Source organism: Pongo abelii, chromosome 3, assembly GCF_028885655.2.
Source record: "Pongo abelii isolate AG06213 chromosome 3, NHGRI_mPonAbe1-v2.0_pri, whole genome shotgun sequence".
In the NCBI taxonomy this organism is placed as follows: Eukaryota; Metazoa; Chordata; class Mammalia; order Primates; family Hominidae; genus Pongo; species Pongo abelii.
Window position 1 is genome coordinate 88104798 of NC_071988.2, and position 24202 is coordinate 88128999.

The window sequence follows — 24202 nt, forward strand, 5'->3', positions numbered from 1 at the left end:
GGACTGAAATAGGCAAGTCACACCTTCAATAGGATTGTTATCTGTGGGGGCAAGACTGTTCCATGCTTTTTACCCAAAGATGTATCCTCGACTAAATTATCTCTGTAGAGGTAAGCCAAAAGCCCAGTTTTACCAATACTGCTAGGCAATTGGAACAATAGTGAAAATGATCAGGCCTTAATTTAATCTTCAAGCATAATGATATGGGAGTGATACCAGAAATCTAAAGATATAGCAAGGCAGTCACAGTTGTCAATTATCTCTCTTTTCTGTTGTGGGCATGCTGTCAGATAACACAACCTAGGGAGCAGTATGTGTTTATTAAATTGAAAATGACTGTCAAAAATAGGTTTCAGAAATAGAATTTTATCAGTTTCTTAAGAAGCTAGATTGCTTTTTGGATGATTATATAAGGATAATTAAAGAACAATCATACAATTTCAAAGGCTCTGCCCGTCTAAGAATGCATGCTTTGGAGATATGGTCATAACTGAAGGATTTACATTGCTCAGGCTTTGGAAATGCTGGACTAGACTATATCCTACAAGACCCTTATAGATTCTTTTTTATTTTTTTAATTTTAATTACTTTATTTTTTTTTTCAAATAGAGACTAAGTCTCACTGTGTTGCCTAGGCTGGTCTGAAACTCCTGGTCTCAAGTGATCCTCTACCCTCAACCTCCCAGTGCTAAGATTACAGGCATGAGTCACTGTAACCAGCCAAGACCTTTGTAGATTCTGTAAGAAAATATAGCACAGGATCCCAAGAGATAGACTCATCTGCAATTCCAACATCCCATGAGAATGGATAAATTGGAGATTGAGAAATCCTAGGAGTCAGAAATATAAGGGAGGGGTGTGCGTGCACGCACACACGTGTGTGTGTGTGAATCTATACAAGAAATTGGAATGGTAGTTTCCCTTTTCTTTAACTTTTAAGTTCAGGGGTACAAATGCAGGTACATTACATAGGTAAATTTGTGTCATGGGAGGTTGTCGTACAGATTATTTCATCACTCACATATTAGGCCTAGTACCCATTAGTTATTTTTCCTGATCCTCTCACTCCTCCACCCTCCGCCCTCTGAAAGGTTTCAGTAAGTGTTGTTCCCCTCTGTGTGTTCACGTGTTCTCATCATTTAACTCCCACTTATAAGTGAGAATATGTGGTATTTGCTTTTCTGTTCCTGTGTTAGCTTGCTAAGGATAATGGCCTCCAGCTCCATCCACGTGGGGACATGCAAAAAACGTGATCTCATTCTTTTTTACAGCTGCATAGTAATCCATGGTATATATGTACCATACTTTCTTTATCCAGTCTATCATAGATGGGCATTTAGATTGATTCCATATCTTTGTTATTGTGAATAGGACTGCAATGAACATACATGTGCATGTGTATTTATAATAGAATGATTTATATTCCTTTGGCTATATACCCAATAATAGGATTGCTGGTCGAATGGTTCAGCTATTGCAGAGCAGATAATGTGGCAGTTCCTCAAAGACCTAAAGAGGAATTGCCACATTGTCTTTATTGCCACATTGTCTCCCACTGTCTTTAGGTCTTTAGGCCTTTGAGGAATTGCCACACTGTCTCCCACTGCCTTTAGGTCTTTGGGGAATTGCCACACTGTCTTCCACGATGGATGAACTAATATACACTCCCAACAACAGTGTATAATTGTTCCTTTTTCTCCACAATCTCACCAGCATCTGTTATTTTTTGATATTTTAGTAATAGCCCTTCTGTCTGGTGTGAAACAATATCCCATTGTGGTTTTTATTTGCATTTCTGTAATGATCAATGATATTGAGCTTTTATTCATATGCTTATTTTTCACACGTATGTCTTCTTTCAAAAAGCGTCTGCTCATGTCCTTAGTCCACTTTTCTAATGGGGTCTTTGGTTTTTTCTTGTAAATTTGTTTAAGTTCTTTATAGATGCTGGATATTAGACCTTTGTGAGATACATGGTTTGCAAAAATTTTCTCTCCTTCTGTGGGTTACCTGTTTACTCTGTTGATAGTTTCTTTAGCTATGCAGAAGCTCTTTAGTTTAATTAGAACCCATTAGTCAATTTTTGCTTTTGTTGCAATTGCTTTCACATCTTTGTCATGAAATCTTTGTGCATGCCTATGTCCTGAATGGTATTGTTTAGGTTGTCTTCCAGAGTTTTTATAATTTTGGGTTTTAAATTTAAGTCTTTAACCCATCTTGAGTTAATTTTTGTGTATGGTATAAGGAAGGGGTTCAATTGTAATCTTCTGCATATGGTTAGCCAGTTATTCCAGCACCATCTATTGAACAGAGAATCCTTTCCCATTGTTTGCTTTGGTCAAGTTTTTCGAAGATCAGATTGTTGTAGGTGTGTGGTCTTATTTCTGTATTTTCTATTCTGTTTTATTGGTCTATGTTTCTGTTTTTGTTCCAGCACCATGCTATTCTGGTTACTGTAGCCCTGTAGTAATAGTTTACAGTCAGGTAGCATGATGCCTCCAGCATTCTTCTTTTTGCTTAAGATTGCCTTGGCTCTTTGGGCTCCTTTTGGGTTCATATGTGTTTTAAAATAGCCTTCTCTGGTTCTGAGAATTTCAGTAGTAGCTTAATAGGAATAGTATTGAATCTATAAATTACTTTGGGTGGTATGGCCATTTTAACAATATTGAAACTTCCTATCCATGAGCATGGAATGTTTTTTTTAATTTGTCTGTGTCATTTCTGATTTCTTTGAGCAGTGGTTTGTAGTTCTTGTAGATATCTCTCAGCTCCCAAGTTAGTTGTATTCACAGGTATTTTATTCCTTTTGTGACTGGGAAAGGCAAAAACTGGCAAGGGGACTGGGAAAGAAAAACTTGAAATTTTAGTCTTTTATAACGGACTCTTTTCAATAAAAATGTATTTTTCGTTGTAAAATAAAACATAAAGAGAAAACCATTTGGAAATAGATATTTGATTGAAAATATTTGTATATTACTAGGATTTGTTGATGGGTATTCTTTTTCATCTTATTCCATGCATTTACTGTCACAAAAATATTTATTCTGGAATTATTTTTGGTAAAATGTTTGTTTTCTTGTTATCCCTAAAATAAAATAAAATTGCATCCTATATACATTACTCTGAAAACTATTTTTATCACTTAGCTCTGTCTCAATAATGTACCTTCATATTGATAGACATAGGTACAATTTATTCAGGGGGTAATTCTAACATTTCTTAAATTATTTTATACTTAATGAATGTTAGAATTATTCCCTGTTTCTAAGGAGATTTTTTATTAGTATTCATCTTTGACTTGTCACATGAAAACTATAAATTTTTTTAAGAACTGTACTCAAAATACTTTAAAATGTTAAAATATTTGAATAACAGCATTTAAATATCTTTAATATATCACCTGCACTATAATTAATTTCTCATTTTTCATATATTTTCAGATCTTTACTTCATATAATATCAACCATATTATCGTTCTCTATTAGTTTAGGTATATTCTGAAAATACAATATTGGTAATGGATTATGGAACAAGAAAAGCACAGCTTTTTGAAATGGGTTTTCTCACAAATCGACAAATTAGTAATAGCTGTTTTTGCAATTTAAATTCTTTGTTTTCATATATTTTGGTGAGAAACATATAAATATACATAATTTTGAAGATATTAGTAACCCATGTTATTGTGATCAGATAAAGCTACCTAGTTTTCAAGTTAACCTAGCTGGGCCTAATTGTTGCTACCAACTTTGTGATTTACTACAATAAGCTAGGCTTCATTGTAATCAGTGGTAATGCTGAACCACTGATCATCAAACTGAATATTTATCCCCAATTTAGTTAATTTGTTCAGCAATCTTGAGAATTTCTGCTGTAAAAAGAAGTTTTATAATATATATATTATATCTTTACAACTTAACAATTTATAGTAGTAAAAAACTTACTCAAAAATTACTTAAAACACTTATCTTCTTATTTCTGAAATTTAAAAAAGTTAACTCACAGGATTATTATCAAAATAAGATATTATTAAAGAACTATTATAAAGTGATATTTAAGATGCCTGATTCTAAGATAAATAATACTTTTTTCTAAATTTGAAATTGATAAGCCATAGCATATATGGTTTTTAACTGAATAATCTCCATTTATTGCAAAATGGAAAAAATTGGAAAATTATGTGTATGATCAAATACACAATAGACTTATGTGAAGAAACAAAAAGTTATTTCAAGTATCCAGATACAATGCAATAATGAATATTTTACAGATTTTAGGCTTTAGAGTAATTTTCAAAAGAATTTAAAATTTGGAACTTTTCATTGCATCTGGCAAATGCAACAAAATATTCAAAGAAATTTAATAGTAAATATGTAAACAAATTTATATTGAACCTCTAGCCAACTTACATCATTGAATAGACTTATTTTTGGAATAAGTCTTCAAATTGTCATTGAAAATAAAGTTTAATGTTTATCCCATAAATCTTTTTCTGCTTAGTTTGCAATAGAATTTAAAATCTTCTCTAAAATTACAGTTTATCATCATTCTATAGCTTATATAAAACAAGTTACAACTTCTTTATTGTGACCATAAGTAAGTGAAAATAAAAGAAACTGAAATGCATCTAAAAAGAAATACAGATTATAACATAACAAAATATATTGCTAATGTTGTAGTTCAATTTAATTTAAGGATCATGCATTTATATAAGTAGACAACTAGAGATGATAATAAGGTATTTTTCCATAGAAAATCTATTCATAGCAATACACAATGCAAAATAGAAGGTGACTCTAATGGTGGCATACTATGTAATTCTCATTTAATTGAAACCATTCAAATAAGGATGGCCCTGAAAAGGAACTTTTGAAGATATTGGTTAATGAACATGTTAGTTAGTGAACCCAGTTCACTCCAAGACTGCATAATCTGTAACCGTCTTGGTGAAAAAGAATAAGGTCAGTCTTTGCAATTATGATTCTTATTCTCCCATTCCCTATTGTGATGTGACTAAATCTCTATCATACTTTACTTAAAAATATCTTTAGGTAATTACAACAACAACAACAACAACAACACACTCAAATATTTAATATTTTGCATCAGCATGTTAGTGGTTCCCAAGACCACTCCCAGTTATGTTGATTCGCTAGGAAGACTCACAAGAATTAGCATACAGTTGTACCCTTAGCTATGATTTGTAAGCTTTATTGACATATAATTGATAGACATTTGATGAGTATAGACATATGCGTACATTGTGTTGTGCCATCACTGTGATCAAGGTACCAAATATATTTATCACTTCCCCAAATTTTCTTGTGTTCTTTTGTGTTCGTGTGTGTCTGTTAAGAACACTTATGATAAGATCTGTCTTTTGAATATGTATTACGGTGCACAATACTGTGTGTTAATCGTAAGTCCCATGTTGCACAACAGGTCTCTGGAACTCATGCAGGTCACTGTTGTTGGGAATGGAGTTTCCTCAAAAAATTAAAAATGGAACTACCATGTGACTCAGCAATCCTACTTCTAAGTATACATTCAAAAGAATTAAAATCAGGATTTCAAAGAGATATCTGCACTCCCATTTTCTTTGCAGTATTATTCACCATAGCTAAAATATAGAAACAACCTAAAATCCCATTGACTCCTAAATGAATAAAGAAAATCTGATACATACATACAATGGAATTTTGCTCAGTCTCAGCAAAGAAAGAAATCTTACCATTTACCACAACGTGGTCAAACCTTGAAGACATTATATTAAGTGAAATAAGCCAGACACAGCTATGATGTATTACAGCAAAAAGAATGAAAGAATATCAACAAAAGAAAATGGAACATGGGGTGAAGTTTGGAGGAAACTAAGTGCAAGGTGCCAAGAGTCATTTCCTAGTACACAGATGTGACTAATTTTTCCAGCAATGAGTTGTGACAACTTGTGTGAAATGTCATCTACCAAGGAAGCACACTAGAAATTCAGTGCCCAGGGAGTTTCTTCAGGGATGGGTTTGTGGGGATACCTCTCTCTATCATATATTAAGTTTCTAGCTTCCAAGTAGGAAAGCAGGTGTTCAATATAAATTATATTGTATGCACAAGCTGTTTAGGAACATTGAGACACTCTTTATTCTTATTTAAAAATGCACAGAACTTTGACACATGTGGAAACACTCTTGAAATCCATGTTTTTAAATGCCAACCAGGAGGCAGCAATGCAAGCAAGCCTTTCTAAGGATATGTTCAGGGTTGCTGTGTTAACTCTTTTCTGTGTAATATGATATAGTAATTAAATTTAATGGGGATTATGTTGGGAATATAATAAGTCAACATTTTCTGTCTTACCATTTTTAAAATAATAGGATAATCTTACCAAATACTAGGCAAAACCAGAATAAAAATGAAGTTATGTTTGGGAATCAATAGAGACAAATAAGGTAATATCATGAATATAGGGTCACATTAGAAAAAAAGGCTTTTACATTTTAGTATAATAATTATATTATGTCACAAACTATTTTAAATGTATTTTAAATATATCAAAAAGACTGCACAGTTTGAGAAATGCTAATATAAACAGTGACATTAAATACTCTATGCATTCTACTTTTACAAAATTATTTGATAGAAGTACAAATGTGAGAAAAAAGTATGACATTTCTCATGTGTCAGTTTTTGTATTTATTAAAATCCATTTATAATTTAAAAACGAATTGAGCAACTAAGGGAGGGTAACTGTAAGTCATTATCCATCTGGATATAGCTCACATACTTACCATCAGGTCATTTTTGGCCTAAATTTACTTTCTGTTGACTCTGCCACTTCTCAGTGAAGGTGTTTGTTCATTGTTTCTTTGGTCTGATTTGATTATGAGGTGTATGTGGTTGATGGTATTATTTGCAGACTCTGAAGATAAGTAGAAGGATGCTTTCCTGTGGAGAGTGATTCAACTTGATGTGCCCAGAGCCTAAATAACTTCAGATGTGGACCCCAACTATCCCCTGCCAACTCTTCATTTTGTATGTGAGTGCCAGTTTCAAGGTCTGCCTTACTAATGTGGGAAAAAGCCCCATGGCCCCAGAGCAATACTGACTGTATTTCTGTCCGCATAACTGACTTCTGTTTGCTTTCAGTGCTCACCACTTAGGTTCAAGCTCATGCTTTTAATCTCTCTCTCTCTCTCTTTTGATTTGTAGTGTTTTCTATTATATCCTACAGTCTAGAAATGAAGTATAATTTGTGTTTTATGCAGGTTTTAGGTAGCAGGAATGCCCCCAGAGAATTTAACCTACTCTGTTGATGGAAAGAGTACTCCACAGCACTTTGATGCTTAATATTCAGTGAATGGTGGCTAATACTGTATCATGGAATTATAATACAAAGAAAATTATTGTGGAAAAATAACATCCATTTACCACCTTCTCATTCCATAAACATTAATGGTGTTTACTGACTGCCAAGCACGATACTCAGTACTGAGGCTTCAGAGGGGAAGAAGTAATAGTCCCTACCCTTAAGGACCAATGCATAGTGAAGGTACAGACCAACTTGTAAGTGAATAAATTATAGTACAATGTTATATATATGAAATTAGGTGAAAACAGGATACATGAGTCCAACATGACGTTATGTTTTCATCAAATTCTCATATCATATTCTAACAGCATCCTGAAAACTATCCTCCCCAAATTCTTGCAGTTGTCCAAGGCCATTTAAATATTAATCTGTCCAGATAGAAGTGGGCCACTCCAAGGTTAAAGCTGTAAAATCTGCTGTGCCATCCTCCAGTTTCTCTCTTCCTTTGCAGTGGCAATATGGAAGTCTCTTGTGGGGTCACAAGCTCAAAATAGCGTGGGTGTCATATTGTGGAGCAGTGCCCTGGGCCATAACCATGATTTACTATGGGGTTTCTGAAAGTAGGCAAATCACTGAGATGTTACATTTGTTTATTAAATATAGCATAACATGGACTATGCTACCAATAAAATATGGAGGGAGCACAGAAAATGGAATTGACTTTGTTTGGTAGGGGCCAGGAAGGATTTCTGGAAGAGTATTGTCCACAGGTTGACATAGAGAAGACAAGGTGCAGACATTAAAGTGTGAAGATAATTAGAATATTGGGGAAACTATGAACAATTGTAGAGACAATTACTGTAGTTGAAAGAAAAGAATATTAAGAAGAAGCTGATCCTAGTAAAGAGTATTCTATAACAATGTCTAAGAGTTTGGGGCTGTAAGTAATAGAAATGGACTCTAGCTAATTTAAGTTTTTTTAAAAAATCAACTGGATAAGTGCTTAGGTGGAAAACAGGATCTACAGAACCAAGCTTGGAGAAATGATGTAACCAAAAGATTTTGGTGCAGGAACCACTTCCAAGGTCGCCCAGCATAGGCAGTCTGACACCTCTCCCCCTACTTGGCAGCTTCCCCAAACACCCCTATTCTTCACCCTAGATTTTGAGGCTCCTGACACTAGAGTGATGCTTTGAGATAAATTGCATATTCTTTGTAAATTTACTAAATATTTGCCCAGTGCTTCAATCCTTTTCTAAAAGTGTTGTCTGAGCTTAAGTAATGTGCCCCTATTTGCTGCCAGGATACAGCGTTTCCCATAGGAGAAGGCAGGGTTTGGACATAGGGTAGACAAAACAATAACAACAACAACAACAAAACAAACAAACCATCCTCTAATAAGCTGTGCAAGATTTGATCCCATCTTATGTCATTTCTCTCCTTTCTCTCTGTATGACAAATACTGCAACATTCTTTTATTTCTTCAAACAAGGCCAACTCAAATCTACACACACTTCACTTACTGTTCCCTTTTCATGAAATTCTTTTCCTTCCTTTATATTACCTCTTTAGTGACTCAGCTGTCACCTTGATAGGTCAATCTTTCTTATAAATCCTGTATAATTTCACCTAACCTCCCTAGACAATCTATATATGATTGATTTATCAATTTATGGCCCTTGTTAATATTTAAAGTGATATGCATTTTGTTTGGTTATAGGATCATTATTTTTGCGCCAGGAAACCCTGAGAAAGCAGATGTTTCTTTTTGAGTACGAGTATCCCAAAACCTTGGGCACCATGTGGCCCATATTCTGTGCTCTGTATATACCCATTGGATTAAAGATTGGGAAGTAGCAACTCTACTTAACATGAAAAGCTTCCTGATTATTTGATAGAAATAATTTTCATGTAAGTCTAAAAAGCAGATCCAAAATTGTAGTTTGAGGAATGTTTATGGTAATAAGAAAAACTAACATGAAATCACAAAAAGTAATGACTATTATTTTTTCTCCCTTGGAAAAATAATTGCTGATCATCAAGCAGATGTACCTCACTTCATGAAGCAAATCTAGTTTAAATTACTTTTTTTCTGCTGATTTCAAGGCTTTTTCCTCAAAGGTGCCAATTTTTATTATTTTAATGTCAATTTCCAAGCCTCAGTGAAATTCCTTATCTTAAAGTAGCACACTAGATTCCTATGTAACTAAAAAAAGTTTGACCTAATAGAATAATTCTAACTCCTATTTTTTTCATGTCCAAATCAGGCAAATTTCTTTGAGAATTAAAATTTTATTATTTAATGATTTTTAGCCTGTGTTGCAATTTCCTGTCCCTTTTACACTGTTCCATAATTTATGAAGGATTTTATTCTCCTTAAGAGAATCATCATTTCTACCTCACTGGAAGTCATCTTACCATTGAAAGGTGAATCTTAACATTGAAATAGGAAGCAATTGTTTCCTTTCTGGTGGTGTAAAATCAATGGCATGTTTTCAATTAATTATGCATTCGACTTGAATAAAAGCCACAGAATAATTGAATTACTTTGAAATAGAGATGAATTAAAGAGTGATTCAGTGAATTTGTTCTTTGTTGTATGAAAAAAAATGCGTAATGTTTAAATAGCATGGAAAAAATTGCCGGTATGTCAGGTCTCCACTAGTACAGATGGCTACATGTAAACTGGTCATAGTTCCAGCATAGTAGCCAATGTCTTCTGGTAAAAAAATAATAATTAAAAACCACATTATTTTTCAATATATGTTGAGTTATTAATAGAATTTCTAAAAGCCAATAATAAAGTAATGGTTTTAGAAATATAATCTTGTTACCTATATATGAGTTATTTTATCATACAAATGTACACCCTTAATTCTACCTAAAATAAATTTCTTAATTAGAAATACAGTAATATAGAAGGCTCAAATAAAAGGAAAGACATCCCTTATCCATAGATTGGAACATCTAATATTACTAAGGTGTGAAAGCAACTTAAAGTACAAGTAAAATGCAATCCCTACCAAAGTTTAAACAACTCTTTTTTTTGGATAATATTAAGAGCAAATTCTCAAATTCATGTGATATTGTAAGTGAGTCCAAATAGCCAAAATGACATAGAAAACAACAAAGGTGAAGGACTCACAGTTTTTTATTTCAAAACTACTATAAATCTATAGTAATTAAAACAGTGTGGTGTGGGCATAAAGATAAACATAGAGACTAATGGAATAGAACTGAGAATCCAGAACTAAAACCAAACATCTTTGTTTAATTGATTTTCAAAAAAAGAGCCAAGACCATTCAAGAGGAAAAAATTGTCTCTTCAACAAATGATGCAGGGACAAGTGTATTTCTGCAAGCAAAAGAATAAGTTGAAATGCTTTTATTTCATACCATGTACAAAAAATAACTTAAAATAGATCAAAGGCCTAAATATAAGAGTGGGAACCATGAAACTATTCATGGGGATAAAGAATAAAACATGGGGATAAATCTTCATGAATATCTATTTGGCAATAAAATCTGAGCTGTGACACCAAAAGCATGAACAACAAGAAAAAAATTTGACTTTATCAAAATTAACTTTAAAAATTTTGTTTCATGAGCAACAAAAGAAAAAACTGACTTTATCAAAATTAACAAGTTTTGTTTTTCCACTCCAGAACATGGAAAATAATCTTAATGAGTCACAAGAAACATAGGATTGAAGCAAATAATATCACAGAAGAAGGTAAGATAACAAGAAACACAAGAAACGTAGATACATTCCAGATTTGGATTATTAATATTGTATATGTAGTGGGATGGTATCTTACCGTGAAGGTTCTGAAGCCAGCATGTTGGTGAACTTGACATATAGTCAAATTTACCTTCTAAAATCCTCTCTTTGTTTTCCTGAAAATACAATATACATGATGTACATGGCTGTGTAGCTGAAAATACATTTTTTACAACAGTAGTATTCCATGCAGCAAAGTGAGGTGCTCACAATAGGAGAGGTGTGTGGTTATAAGGGCCTGGAGAAGGGACTCTCAATCTTTAGTGGGCATCAGAATCTCCTGGAAAGCTGGTTGGGCCCAGCCACTCTGATTCAGTAGGTTGGAGGTATAACCTGAGATCTTACATTTCTAACAGGGTCCTAGGCAATACTAATGCTGTTGGTCCAGGGACCACACTTTCAGAACACTGACCTAGATACTAGCATGTTGAAACACCCTGAAGATCTGCACTTGGTGTGGCGATTCAGTTACTGCTTTCTTACCTAGTCTCCTGTCCCCCCGTTCCATCTCCTGGAAAACACCCATATTTTCCTTAATGAATTTCACATTTTCTCTATTTAGAGCCCTGAGATTTTGGTGGTATTAATGCTCCTCCAAATTCTGAGGTTTAGTAGAGGTTAGCATAAGCCCATCAGTGCCATCTCTTCCTCCTCCTATAGCAACTGAAAGGGAGAAGTACAGTGGGAAGCCTGCAATTAACCAGCAAACGCTATTCTGCATGACTGTAATTGTCTTAGATTTGTCCATTCGCAAAGAAAATCAGGAATTTAATTCAGTGACTGATTGGTGAGAAACAATCTCCCCTTTGTATATAAATAAGGGAACACATAGTTGTGCTTGCTCCTGGATATAATTTAGAAATAATGAGGGAAGACAAAGCCAACAGAGGAATATCCGCGCTGGGAGAATCACCAAGAACCAGAGATAGGGTCCAGGCAAATGCTAGCAATATCGTTTCATGAACTAACAAATTCCTTTTGTACCATAGGTTATTTTTAATTTTAAAATATATTAAAACACTGGCGTCCCAGCCCCTAAACTAAACATCATCTTAGTGTTTTGCAACACTTGCTGTAGAATATTTGAAAGACACAAATATAGAAGATAAATTGATGCCTTCTTCCTAATCTGATTAAAAAATTTTTATTAAATTTTTTTATTAATTTTTTTTGCCAGTACATAGTAGGTGTATAATAATTCCATTTGTTTCTTTCCAGATGTAACCACTATTTTAATAAATTAATTTATTTATTTTGAGACACAGTCTTGCTCTGTCGCCCAGGCTGGAGTGCAGTGGTGTGATCTTGGCTCAGCGCAACCTCCATCCGCCTCCTGTGTTCAAGCTATTCTGCCTCAGCCTCCTGAGTAGCTGGGACTACAGGTGCACGCTATCACACCCGACTATTTTTTGTATTTTTAGTATAGATGGGGTTTTACCATGTTGGCCAGGCTGGTCTCAAAGCCCTGACCTCAAGTGATACGCCCCCCTCGGCCCCCCGAAGTGCTGGGATTACAGGCAAGAGCCACTGCTCCCAGCCCATAACCACTATCTTGAATGTGCAGTTTTGTATCTGCATATATATTTTTCAAAAATAATCTCATCACATATTTATGAATTGATAAATCATATATTGTTTTGGTAGGTGTTATATCTTGAAAAGAAGGCAACATACTGTATATTTCTTTGCAGTCATCTATTTGATTGACATGTGTAGCTCCAGTTTATTCACCAAATGCTAAAGGATTATACTGTATAAAATCCTCTATTTTATTAATTCACTTGTTGTTGGGCATCGAGTTTGTTTGCAAATACTTATTAGTAACAAGCAATTCTGCAGTGAGAATTCCAAGTACACATCTCTTGTGTGTACTTGGTAACGTTTTCTAACCAGTGTGCCATGATTTGGTTACAGCCTTGAGTATTATTCACTCAACCCTATGGTTAGTATTTAATAGTATTGATTTACTCCTGTGGTTAGCAGCCTCATTCATTTATACACAATGCCATTTTGAATGCATGTCATCATATGACAAGTGTTTAAAATGGCAGATCTAGAATACATATCTAGATGTAGTTTTGGGGAATTTTCAAACGTGTTCCCCCTTCCTGGAGCTGGCTGCAATGTTGCATCTGGAGCACTGCACCTAACTTACTTCTGGAGATCAGCTTCTACCAGAACTGATGGCTCCAGGAGCATACTGCTTTGGCTAGAATCAAGGACTTATTGAATCTGCTGCCGGAACTTTCTGTTCCAGAGCTATGTGATGCCTGATAATCATTCACTGGCAGTATAGCTACCTCTACCATTGTTCAATTTTTCTACACTTAATAGTGAATTCAGGTCACACAGGAGTGCATTTAATTGAAGAAGCAGAATTAGATATGAAACCCTATATATGTTTTTAGCTTTCCAGTCTCTGTAGCGAAAGACAACACACAGGAGATAATTTGAGTAAGACAATTTACCATATTCACCATCATTTTGGATTGTATATTTTCAAATTTATATAAGTGGAAACAATTTTTATTCCTTTTACTGAAACATGATTTCATCCAATATTCATTGGGTCCTATTTGTTCATATCTAAGATATAATGAAAATATAATCAATCTATAGTTTCCTATCTATTTTAATCTTTGATGAAAATTTAGGGTTTTTTCTAATTTTTTTCATTGTTGTGAACATATTTTAATATGGTTTGTTTGTTTATATAAAAATTTCTTTAGGATAAGTGATCAGAAGTAAAATATCTTGGTAGAAAATTCTACATCTTCAACTTTCCTAGATTTTGGCAAATTGTTCTCCAGCGAGTCATGCAGATTTCCAGTAGTGTATCTGAGGTTTCCTTCATCCTTGCCATTGCTAACATTTGATATTGGTTTTAATTTTTGAAATTAAAATTAGCATGAAAATGTATCTTCCTGCACTAACATTTACTCCCCGATTAAAACTGAGGCATTAGCATACTTCCATAGGTTTACTAACCATTTGTGTATGTTTCTGTGGATAGCTTGTTCATGTCTTTTGAAAATTCTTTCTATTTCACTGTTTATTTCTTATTGATATAGGTTTTACTTATAATTTTCTATCTCAGGTATATGAAGAAATTCTACTTTTTCACATTTTGAAATTTTCATTTAAAAAATATTGACTTTAGCCAATCAGGATATACTTTTCAGATGATAGGAAATAGGGATTATATTAAAAAGTTTCTGTCTAAAAATTCACTATTCTGAACATAACGCTAATTTGTATATATAATACTAACATATACATATATATGTGTATATATATATACGATATGGTTCTGCTTTGGAACTCTGTATTCTGTAGCTTTTAGACAACCTATCTATTCATTCATTAATACTAGAAAGTATATGTTATTATATCTTGTTAATAAACCTTGATTTTTTCTTGGCCAACTTTCCCACTTTCTGCTTTTAGTTCAGGAGGGCAATGGAAATGTTTTTTAGTTGCATGCACATACACACACACACTAACACCACCACCCCCCACCACCAACAATACAACTACCACCAACAGCACAAAAATTGGGATTGCACCAAATTGAACTTATAGATTAATGTGGAAAATTTTAACATTGTAATATGTATATTCTTTATTTAAGTTTTTGTAATGACTCAATTTGTTCTATAAATTTTTCCATAAATATAGTATATGTTATTTTATATCTACAAGTATATATGTGTGTGTGCATATCCCTAAGTTGTTTGTTTTTCAAAATTCTATTCTCTATTTTCTAACTTTCATTGTTGTTTTTTAAGAAACATGCTGTTTGTTTTTATCCTCATTGTGTAGAGAATATCTTTTCTTTCTGCTGTTTAAGATTTACTCCCTGTATTAGCCTGTTCTTACACTACTATAAAGAACTGCCTAAGACTGGGTAATTTAAAAAGGAAAAAGGTTTAATTGACTCACAGTTTCACATGGCTGGGGAGGCCTCAGGAAACTTACAATCATGACAGAAGGGGAGGCAAAACATGTCCTTCACATGATGGTAGGAAGGAGAAGTGCTGAGCAAAGGGGGAAAAGCCCCTGATAAAACCATCAGATCTCATGAGGACACACTCGCCATCATGAGAACAGCATGAGGGTAACTAACCCCATGATTCAATTACCTCCCACCAGGTCCCTCCCATGACATGTGGGGATTATGGGAATTATAATTGAAGATGAGATTTGTCTGGGAACACAGCAAAACCATATCAATCTCTCTCTTTGGGTTTCAGTAATTTTAGCCTGATAAGTCTACTGATGGGTATCTTTATCTTTAACTGGCTTGGGATTTGTTATGATTCCCAAATCTGAGAATTTAGATTTTCTTTCACAGTTGTTGACACATCCTCAGCCAATTTTTGTTTTTCTATTGTTTGCCTCTTATCTATTCTCTAACTCTACAGCTTTAGTTGGAAGTTTATTTATTCTCATTGTAATCTCAATAACCCTTTTTTGTGGGGTTTGTTTGGGCAATGATTTTTTAAAATTATTTCAACAGTTATTGGGGAACACATGGATTTTGGTTACATGGAAAAGTTCTTCAGTGATGATTTTTGAGATTTTGAGGTACCCATCACCTGAGCAGTGTCCACTTTACCAGTGTGTGGTCTTATATCCCTTGCCCCACTCCCGTCCTTGTCCTGAGTCCTCAAAGTCGATTATATCATTTTTATGCCTTTGCATTCTCATAGCTCAGCTCCCACTTTCAAGTGGGAACATACAATATTTGATTTTCCATTCCTGAGTCACTTCACTCAGAATAATGGTCTCCAATTCTATTCAAGTTGCTGCAAAGGCCATTATTTCATTTCTTTTTATAGCTGAGTATTATTCCGTGGTGTATATATACACCACATTTTCTTTATCCAGTCATTGCTTGATGGGCATTTAGGCTGGTTTTATATTTCTTGCAATTGTGAATTGTGCTGCTATAAACATGCGTGTGCAAGTGCCTTTTTCATGTAATGACTTCTTTCCCTTTGGGCAGGTACGCAATTGTGGGCTTGCTGGATGGAATGGTAGTTCTACTTTTAGTTTTTTAAGGAATCTCCATATGGGTTTCCATAGTAGTTATAACAGTTCACCTTCCCAACCAACAGTGTAAAAGTGTTCCTTTTTCAGCACATCCATGCCAACATCTATTTTTTTTTAATTTTTTTATTGTGACAATTCTTACAGGAGTAAGGTGGTATCTTATTGTGGTTTTAGTTTGAAATTCCCTGATCATTAGTGATGTTGAGAATTTTTTCATGTGTTTGTTGGCCATTTATGTATTTTCTTTTGTAACCTAAGTAAATCTTAATCTTGTTTATATTTTCAAACATTTATCCCTCTGTTTTGCATTCAGGTCTATTTCACTTTTAGTAATTCTTACTTCTGTTTAGTTGAATCTACCTGTAACTCTATTTTTATTTTTATTTTTTCATCTTTAACTTGTAAATTCAAGGGCACCTGTGCAAGTTTTTTATTTAGGTAAAGTCGTGTTACAGGGGTTTGTTGTACAGATTATTTCCTCACCCTGGTATTAAGCCTAGTACCATTAGTTATTTTTCCTGATCCTCTCCCTCCTCCCAGCCTCCATCCTCTGTGTGTTGTTCCCCTCTATGTGTCCACATGTTCTCATCACTTAGCTCCTACTTATAAGTGAGAACATGCAGCATTTGGTTTTCTGTTCCTGTGTAACTTTGCTAAGAATAACAGCCTCCAGCTCCGTCCATGTATCTGCAAATGACATGATGTTGTTCTTTTTAATGGCTGCATAGTATTCCACGGTGTGTCTGTACCACATTTATCTCTATTTTTAAGTTCCTTGATTACATTTTTCTTTTGGGAAAGTTGTACTTTGCTCTTTATCATTTTCTTCCTGTCATTGCTGATGGCATCTTTTCCTTTTTTATGTTTTATATCTCTTCTCATCTATTTTAATATTTTAGAATATTTTCTACTTATAAATATTAGAAAATTACATTATGTGAATTTAGGTGGTACTGATAATTCTAGGAATGATTCTGGTAACACTGAAACAAAGGACCTTTGTTCTTGTATACTTTCTACTTTTGAAGTGACAGTTTATACTTAATAGGACTTTACATGTGGCATTTCTGGACGAGTCCCACCAGAGAAGCATCAAATTAGTCTCTGACAAGATATTCAGGACATTACCGACCTGTGACTGATTTATGTAAATTTCTAGACTTAGAGTAATTTAAAACCACACAGATAGGATATTATAAATTTGAACCCCAAATCTTAGATGTTAAGTATGAAATGTATTCAGCAACTTAATTTTTCCATCTGTCTTAGTAGCAGGTAGTATTATATATCCAGAAGCCTTAGAGAAGTTAAGTAACTTACCTAAAATAACACAGTTGATAAATGATTAAATTGGAAGGTAAGCATGGGCAGTCCAATGCTGAAGTTTATAGTTTTAACTGCCATAATATTGGTATTCAATAAGATATTTTAATCCATTAGTTCCATTAATCTCAGTACCTATGCAATTACTATGTGATTTTTATGAAAACATTCACGTTTTGTTTGGGGGGAATAATATATGAATATAAACTTTAGCTATATAAATGTCAAGAGCAATTTACTTATAACATGAAAAAGGAAATATTGTTTGAGCAAAATATGTTTGTGCTTAGCCACTCTCTTTTTAACATTTTGCATTTATATAATCCAATGTATTCTTCATCTTGATCTTCAGGATACTATGAAATATGAAAATGCCCTTACATTTTAAGTTAAAATTTCCATTTTTCCATGATTTTAGCCAGTTTATCTATAATTTCACTAAGACCTTTATTTGACATGAAGAAATGTTAAAGCAAATAAACCTTGAATAAATTCAAATGATTACATTATCAGTAATGCCATACTTTTTGAATGTATAAAAATACATCATTATGGTGAATGCAAATAGCTTACTTCAGTCTACTATATACAAATAAATGCAGAGTAAATAACACAGCATACACACAGATAGAAGTAGACTATAAGTTGTATAAATAACCAGAAGCCTAGAGACATGTCTTCAAATGATATACTACAAAACAAGAGTTACACTTGAGTAGTCAAATAGCTCTTGTACTTCATACTAGAAGCCCTGACTTAAAAGGCAATGCACACATGAGCAAACCAAGCGGAGTTCTTCTGAAAGAGGATAGGGCCCTAGAGCGTAAACCACAACATCTTGAGGACACTCCTTAAATAGCAGCAGGATTACGGAACTTAAAACGAAATTGAAAGAAAATAACTGCACAAAAGGTAGGCTCCAGTATGTACATGAAGCTGAAAATGAAGAAAAGGAGACATTGCTTACAGAGAAAGGATGACACAGGTTTAACACATCACATTACCTAAGTGGTAACCAATAACACTTATTTTTTCAATTATTATACATGAAGGTTGGCCCATATTTTCTACATGCATAATAAGAATAGTTATTGTAAAAAATGTATCATAAAATAGCTAAGAAGAAAATGGAAGATCAAAGGTGAAAGATTCTCTCAGCATCATAGGAAATGTTCCTCATTTGATATTGTCCATATTTATTTCATAAGAAAATTTGTTCTTATAGTTATGAACAATATCTTAACTGTACCTGTGTCATAGGGGGCCTCTAAAAAAGATAGGATCCATTTCTGATTGAAGACTCCTTTGTTCTAACTTGAATATTGGGATTAACTTTCTGGTATTTTCATTTGAAAACTTTGAAATTAAATATACATTCAGTTTAATATGAAATAAATGGCATTATATTATCATAGATCAAAAATTTCTTGTAAAATCGGGGGATATTTTGTTTTTCCAAGTTTCAACAACTCTATGAGATGATATATTTAGATGAGGTAAAAAGAGAATTAAATGTGAGTTTCCTTGATATTAGATTAATAATTTTGAATTGGGACAGTGAAAGTTTAGGTGAGCTATTAATTTATTAATTCTAGAAGTATTTATTAAACCCCAAATACCATTTCCTGGAAATAAAAAAATAAATAGGGTTAGTCATTTTCCTCAAAAGGTTCACAAGCAAATAGGCATGGAAAGCCAAAATAGTTAATTTATAATACAACTTACAGTTGCTATAATAGAGTTAAATTTGAGTGTACAGAAAAATAATTGCGTATTTCTAACGGTACAGTTTTTTACTACCAGATCTTGCTTATTTTCTTCATGAAATTTTTCAAAACATTGTATTAAATATTTCATTGTTCACTTGTCTTTCCATTTAGATTTTAGTCTATAATATTAATCAGTGGAGAATAATAATATTCAATTAACATATAAAACACAAGACATGTTTTTAATACTACATTGACTTACTTGGTTCTGAGATCAAGCACAAGGTTTCTGATTACTTAAAGCAATCAAGTTGTAGGTTTCTGAAGCCACACCTTCTCCTTCATGGCAATGTGGAGGAGCCAGGTGGTTATGCCAGTGGAGTCTGTACCATAGGAGAAACACCCTGAAATTATGGATCTGGGGGCTACCACCCTCTCCTCTGGATCGCTCCAAAAAGATAAGGGAAGGTATCTGTTTACAACCCTTTGGAATGTAGACACATAACTGAAGAAATAAATCTCTATATAATTCTGGATTTCTCTATCTATTCAAACACCCTTTAGCATCCAAGGATTGTCATGTAACCACGGTTTCCAGTAATTTTTCCTCAGAAACCTCTGACCATGCAGAAACTGAAAGATATTCATATTGCTTCCCAACACTAAGGGAGTAAAAAACAGTGACATACAGAATCATTTAAAAGTAATTGGTCACAAACTAACCCAAATTTTTCCCATTCTTCCCTGTTTGATCCTACTGCTTGAAATATCACCAATGAATGTCATTTATTTAGATTGTTTTGCCTGCGACTTGCCTATACTTAAAAGATTAAAATAAAAACGACAAAGCAGAAAATTATTTTCTTAAAGAATGTTGAATATTGGCCCCCACTCTCTTCTGGCTTGTAGAGTTTCTGCTGAGAAATCTGCTGTTAGTCTGATGGGCTTCCCTTTGTGGATAACCCGACCTTTCTTTCTGGCTGCCCTTAACATTTTTTTCTTCATTTCAACTTTGGTGAATCTGACAATTATGTGTCTCAGAGTTGCTCTTCTTGAGGAGTATATTTGTGGTGTTCTCTGTATTTCCTGAATTTGAATGTTGACCTGCCTTGCTAGGTTGGGGAAGGTCTCCTGGATAATATGCTGAAGAGTTTTTCCAACTTGGTTCAATTCTCCCCGTCACTTTCAGGTACACCAATCAGACATAGATTTGGTCTTTTCACATAATCCCATATTTCTTGGAGGCTTTGTTCGTTTTTTTTACTCTTTTTTCTCTAAACTTCTCGCTTCACTTCATTCATTTGATCTATTTGATTTTCAATCACTGATACCCTTTCTTCCACTTGATTGAATTGGCTACTGAAGTTTGTGCATGCTTCACATAGTTCTCGTGTCATGGTTTTCAGCTCCATCAGGCCATTTAAGGTCTTCTCTGTGCTGTTTATTGTAGTTAGCCATTCGTCTAATCTTTTTTCAAGGTTTTTGGCTTTTTTGCGATGGGTTCGAACATCCTCCTTTAGCTCAGAGAAGTTTGTTATTACCAATCGTCTGAAGCCTTCTTCTCTCAACTCGTCAAAGTCATTATCCATCCAGCTTTGTTCTGTTGCTGGCAAGGAGCTGCGTTCTTTGGAGGAGAAGAGGCACTCTGATTTTTAGAATTTTCAGCTTTGGCCGGGTGTGGTGGCTCACGCCTGTAATCCCAGCACTTTGGGAGGCCAAGGTGGGCAGATCACGAGGTCAGGAGATCGAGATCATCCTGGCTAACACAGTGAAACTCTGTCTCTATTAAAAACACAAAAAATTAGCTGAGCATGGCAGTGGGCACCTGTAGTCCCAGCTACTTGGGAGGCTGAGGTGGCAGAATGGCATGAACCCAGGAGGCAGAGCTTGCAGTGAGCCGAGATTGCACCACTGCACTCCAGCCTGGGTGACAGAGAGAGACTCTGGCTCAAAAAAAAAAAAAAAAAAAAAGAATTTTCAGCTTGTCTGCTCTGGTTTCTCCCCATCTTTGTGGTTTTATCTACCTTTGGTCTTTGATGATGGTGACGTACCAAACTGTCTGTCAGACCACAGTGCAATCAAACTAGAACTCAGGATTAAGAAACTCACTCAAAACCGCTCAACTGCATGGAAACTGAACAACCTGCTCCTGAATGACTACTGGGTACATAATTAAATGAAGGCAGAAATAAAGATGTTCTTTGAAACCAATGAGAACAAAGACACAACACACTAGAAACTCTGGGACACATAGCAGTGTATAGAGGGAAATTTATAGCACTAAATGCCCACAAGAGAAAATAGGAAAGATCTAAAATTGACACCCTAACATTACAATTAAAAGAACTAGAGAAGCAAGAGCAAATACATTCGAAAGCTAGCAGAAGGCAAGAAATAACTAAGATCAGAACAGAACTGAAGGAGATAGAGGCACAAAAAACCATTCAAAAAATCAGTGCGTCCAGGAGCTGGTTTTTTTGAAAAGATCAACAAAATTGACAGACTGCTAGCAAGACTAATAAAGAAGAAAAGAGAGAAGAATCAAATAGACGCAATAAAAAATGATAAAGGGGATATCACCACTGATCCCAGAGAAATACAAACTACCGTCAGAAAATACTGTAAACATTTCTACGCAAATAAACTAGAAAATCTAGAAGAAATGGATAAATTCCTGGACACATACACCCTCCCAAGACTAAAACAGGAAGAAGTTGAATCCCTGAATAGACCAATAACAGGTTCTGAAATTGAGGCAATAATTAATAGCCTGCCAACCAAAAAAAGTCCAGGACCAGATGGATTCACAGCCGAATTCTACCAGAGGTACAAAGAGGAGCTGGTACCATTCCTTCTGAAACTACTCCAATTAATAGAAAAAGAGGGAATCCTCCCTAACTCATTTTATGAGGCCAACATCATCCTGATATCAAAGCCTGGCAGAGACACACACACAAAAAAAGAGAATTTTAGACCAATATCCCTGATGAACATCGATGCAAAAATCCTCAATAAAATACTGGCAAACCGAATCCAGCAGCACATCAAAAAGCTTATCCACCACGATCAAGTTTGCTGCATGCCTGGGATGCAAGGCTGGTTCAACATATGCAAATCAATAAACGTAATCCATCATATAAAAAGAACCAAAGACAAAAACCATATGATCATCTCAATAGATGCAGAAAAGGCCTTCAACAAAATTCAACAGCCCTTCATGCTAAAAACTCTCAATAAACTAGGTATTGATGAAATGTGTCTCAGAATAATAAGAGCTATTTTTGACAAACCCAAAGCCAATATCATACTGAATGGGCAAAAACTGGAAGCATTCCCTTTGAAAACGGGCACAAGACAGGGATGCCCTCTCTTACCACTCCTATTCAACATAGTGTTGGAAGTTCTGGCTAGGACAATCAGGCAGGAGAAAGAAATAAAAGGTATTCAATTAGGAAAAGAGGAAGTCAAATTGCCCTTGTTTGCAGATGACGTGATTGTATATTTAGAAAACCCCATCATCTCAGCCCAAAATCTCCTTAAGCTGATAAGCAACTTCAGCAAAGTCTCAGGATACAAAATCAATGGGCAAAAATCACAAGCGTTCCTATACACCAATAACAGACAAACAGAGAGCCAAATCATGAGTGAACTCCCATTCACAATTGCTTCAAAGAAAATAAAATACCTAGGAATCCAGCTTACAAGGGATGTGAAGGACCTCTTCAAGGAGAACTACAAACCACTGCTCAAGGAAATAAAAGAGGATACAAACAAATGGAAGAACATTCCACATTCATGGGTAAGAAGAATCAATATTGTTAAAATGGCCATACTGCCCAAGGTAATTTATAGATTCAGTGCCATCCCCTTCAAGCTACCAATGACTTTCTTCACAGAATTGGAAAAAACCACTTTAAAATTCATGTGGAACCAAAAAAGAGTCCACATTTGCAAGACAATCCTAAGCCAAAAGAACAAAGTTGGAGGCATCATGCTACCTGACTTCAAACTCTACTACAAGGCTACAGTAACCCAAACAGCATGGTACTGGTACCAAAACAGAGATATAGACCAATGGAACAGAACAGAGGCCTCAGAAATAATACCACACATCTACAACCATCTGATCTTTGACAAACCTGACAAAAACAAGAAATGGGGAAAGGATTCCCTATTTAATAAATGGTGCTGAGGAAACTGTTTAGTCATATGTAGAAAGCTGAAACTGAATTCCTTCCTTACATCTTATAAAAAAATTAATTCAAGATGGATTAAAGATTTAAATGTTAGACCTAAAACCATAAAAACCCTAAAAGAAAACCTAGGCAATACCATTCAGGACATAGGTGTGGCAAGGACTTCATGACTAAAACACCAAAAGCAATGGCAACAAGAGCCAAAATTGACAAATGGAATCTAATTAAACTGAAGAGCTTCTGCACAGCAAAAGAAACTACCATCAGAGTGAACAGGCAACCTACAGAATGGGAGAAAAATTTTGCAATCTACCTATCTGACAAAGAGCTAATATCCAGAAACTACAAAGAACTTAAACAAATTTACATTGCTGATTCATCAGCAACATTACAACTAAGCACATAGAGAATTGCATTTTAAATAAACATAGACATAATAAAATATTTGCTATCACTATTTGAAGTCACATATTCACAGTTAAGAAGTATTATACTTCAAGCGAGAATACCTCAGCCTGTGAGAGCTAAAGCAGAGGAAAGAGCTAACTTGTGCTTAGGCCTCTGACATTCAGAACTGGAACTAATAAATGGATGTTGTTTTAAGTTTCTATCTTTGTGGTAATTTGTTATGTAGTAATAGGAAAATGATACAACAGGAAAGAAAAAAGCTTGAAGGGTAAACTTCAAAAATCTTATAAAATAAAACTTTGTCAGATGATATATTATGTCAAGTTGGCTAATCTGAAAATGATGACTAAATGAAAAAAACGAATTGATGGAAAATTATGATTCCCATTTAATATATTTTATAGCATTATTTTTGTTCAATGCAAGGATG

At 34.4% G+C, this 24202-nt stretch overlaps 1 long non-coding RNA gene across 6 annotated transcripts in view; it reads left to right on the top strand.

Moving 5' to 3' along the window:
* LOC134761277 (uncharacterized) overlaps nucleotides 1-24202 on the top strand; it is a 137405-nt gene that overhangs the window by 57657 nt on the left and 55546 nt on the right. For all 6 annotated transcript variants that reach the window (XR_010139707.1, XR_010139708.1, XR_010139706.1 and 3 more), the window contains 2 exons: nucleotides 6908-7027; nucleotides 10966-11033. This is a non-coding gene — a long non-coding RNA (uncharacterized LOC134761277). The remainder of the gene's footprint in view (nucleotides 1-6907; nucleotides 7028-10965; nucleotides 11034-24202) is intronic.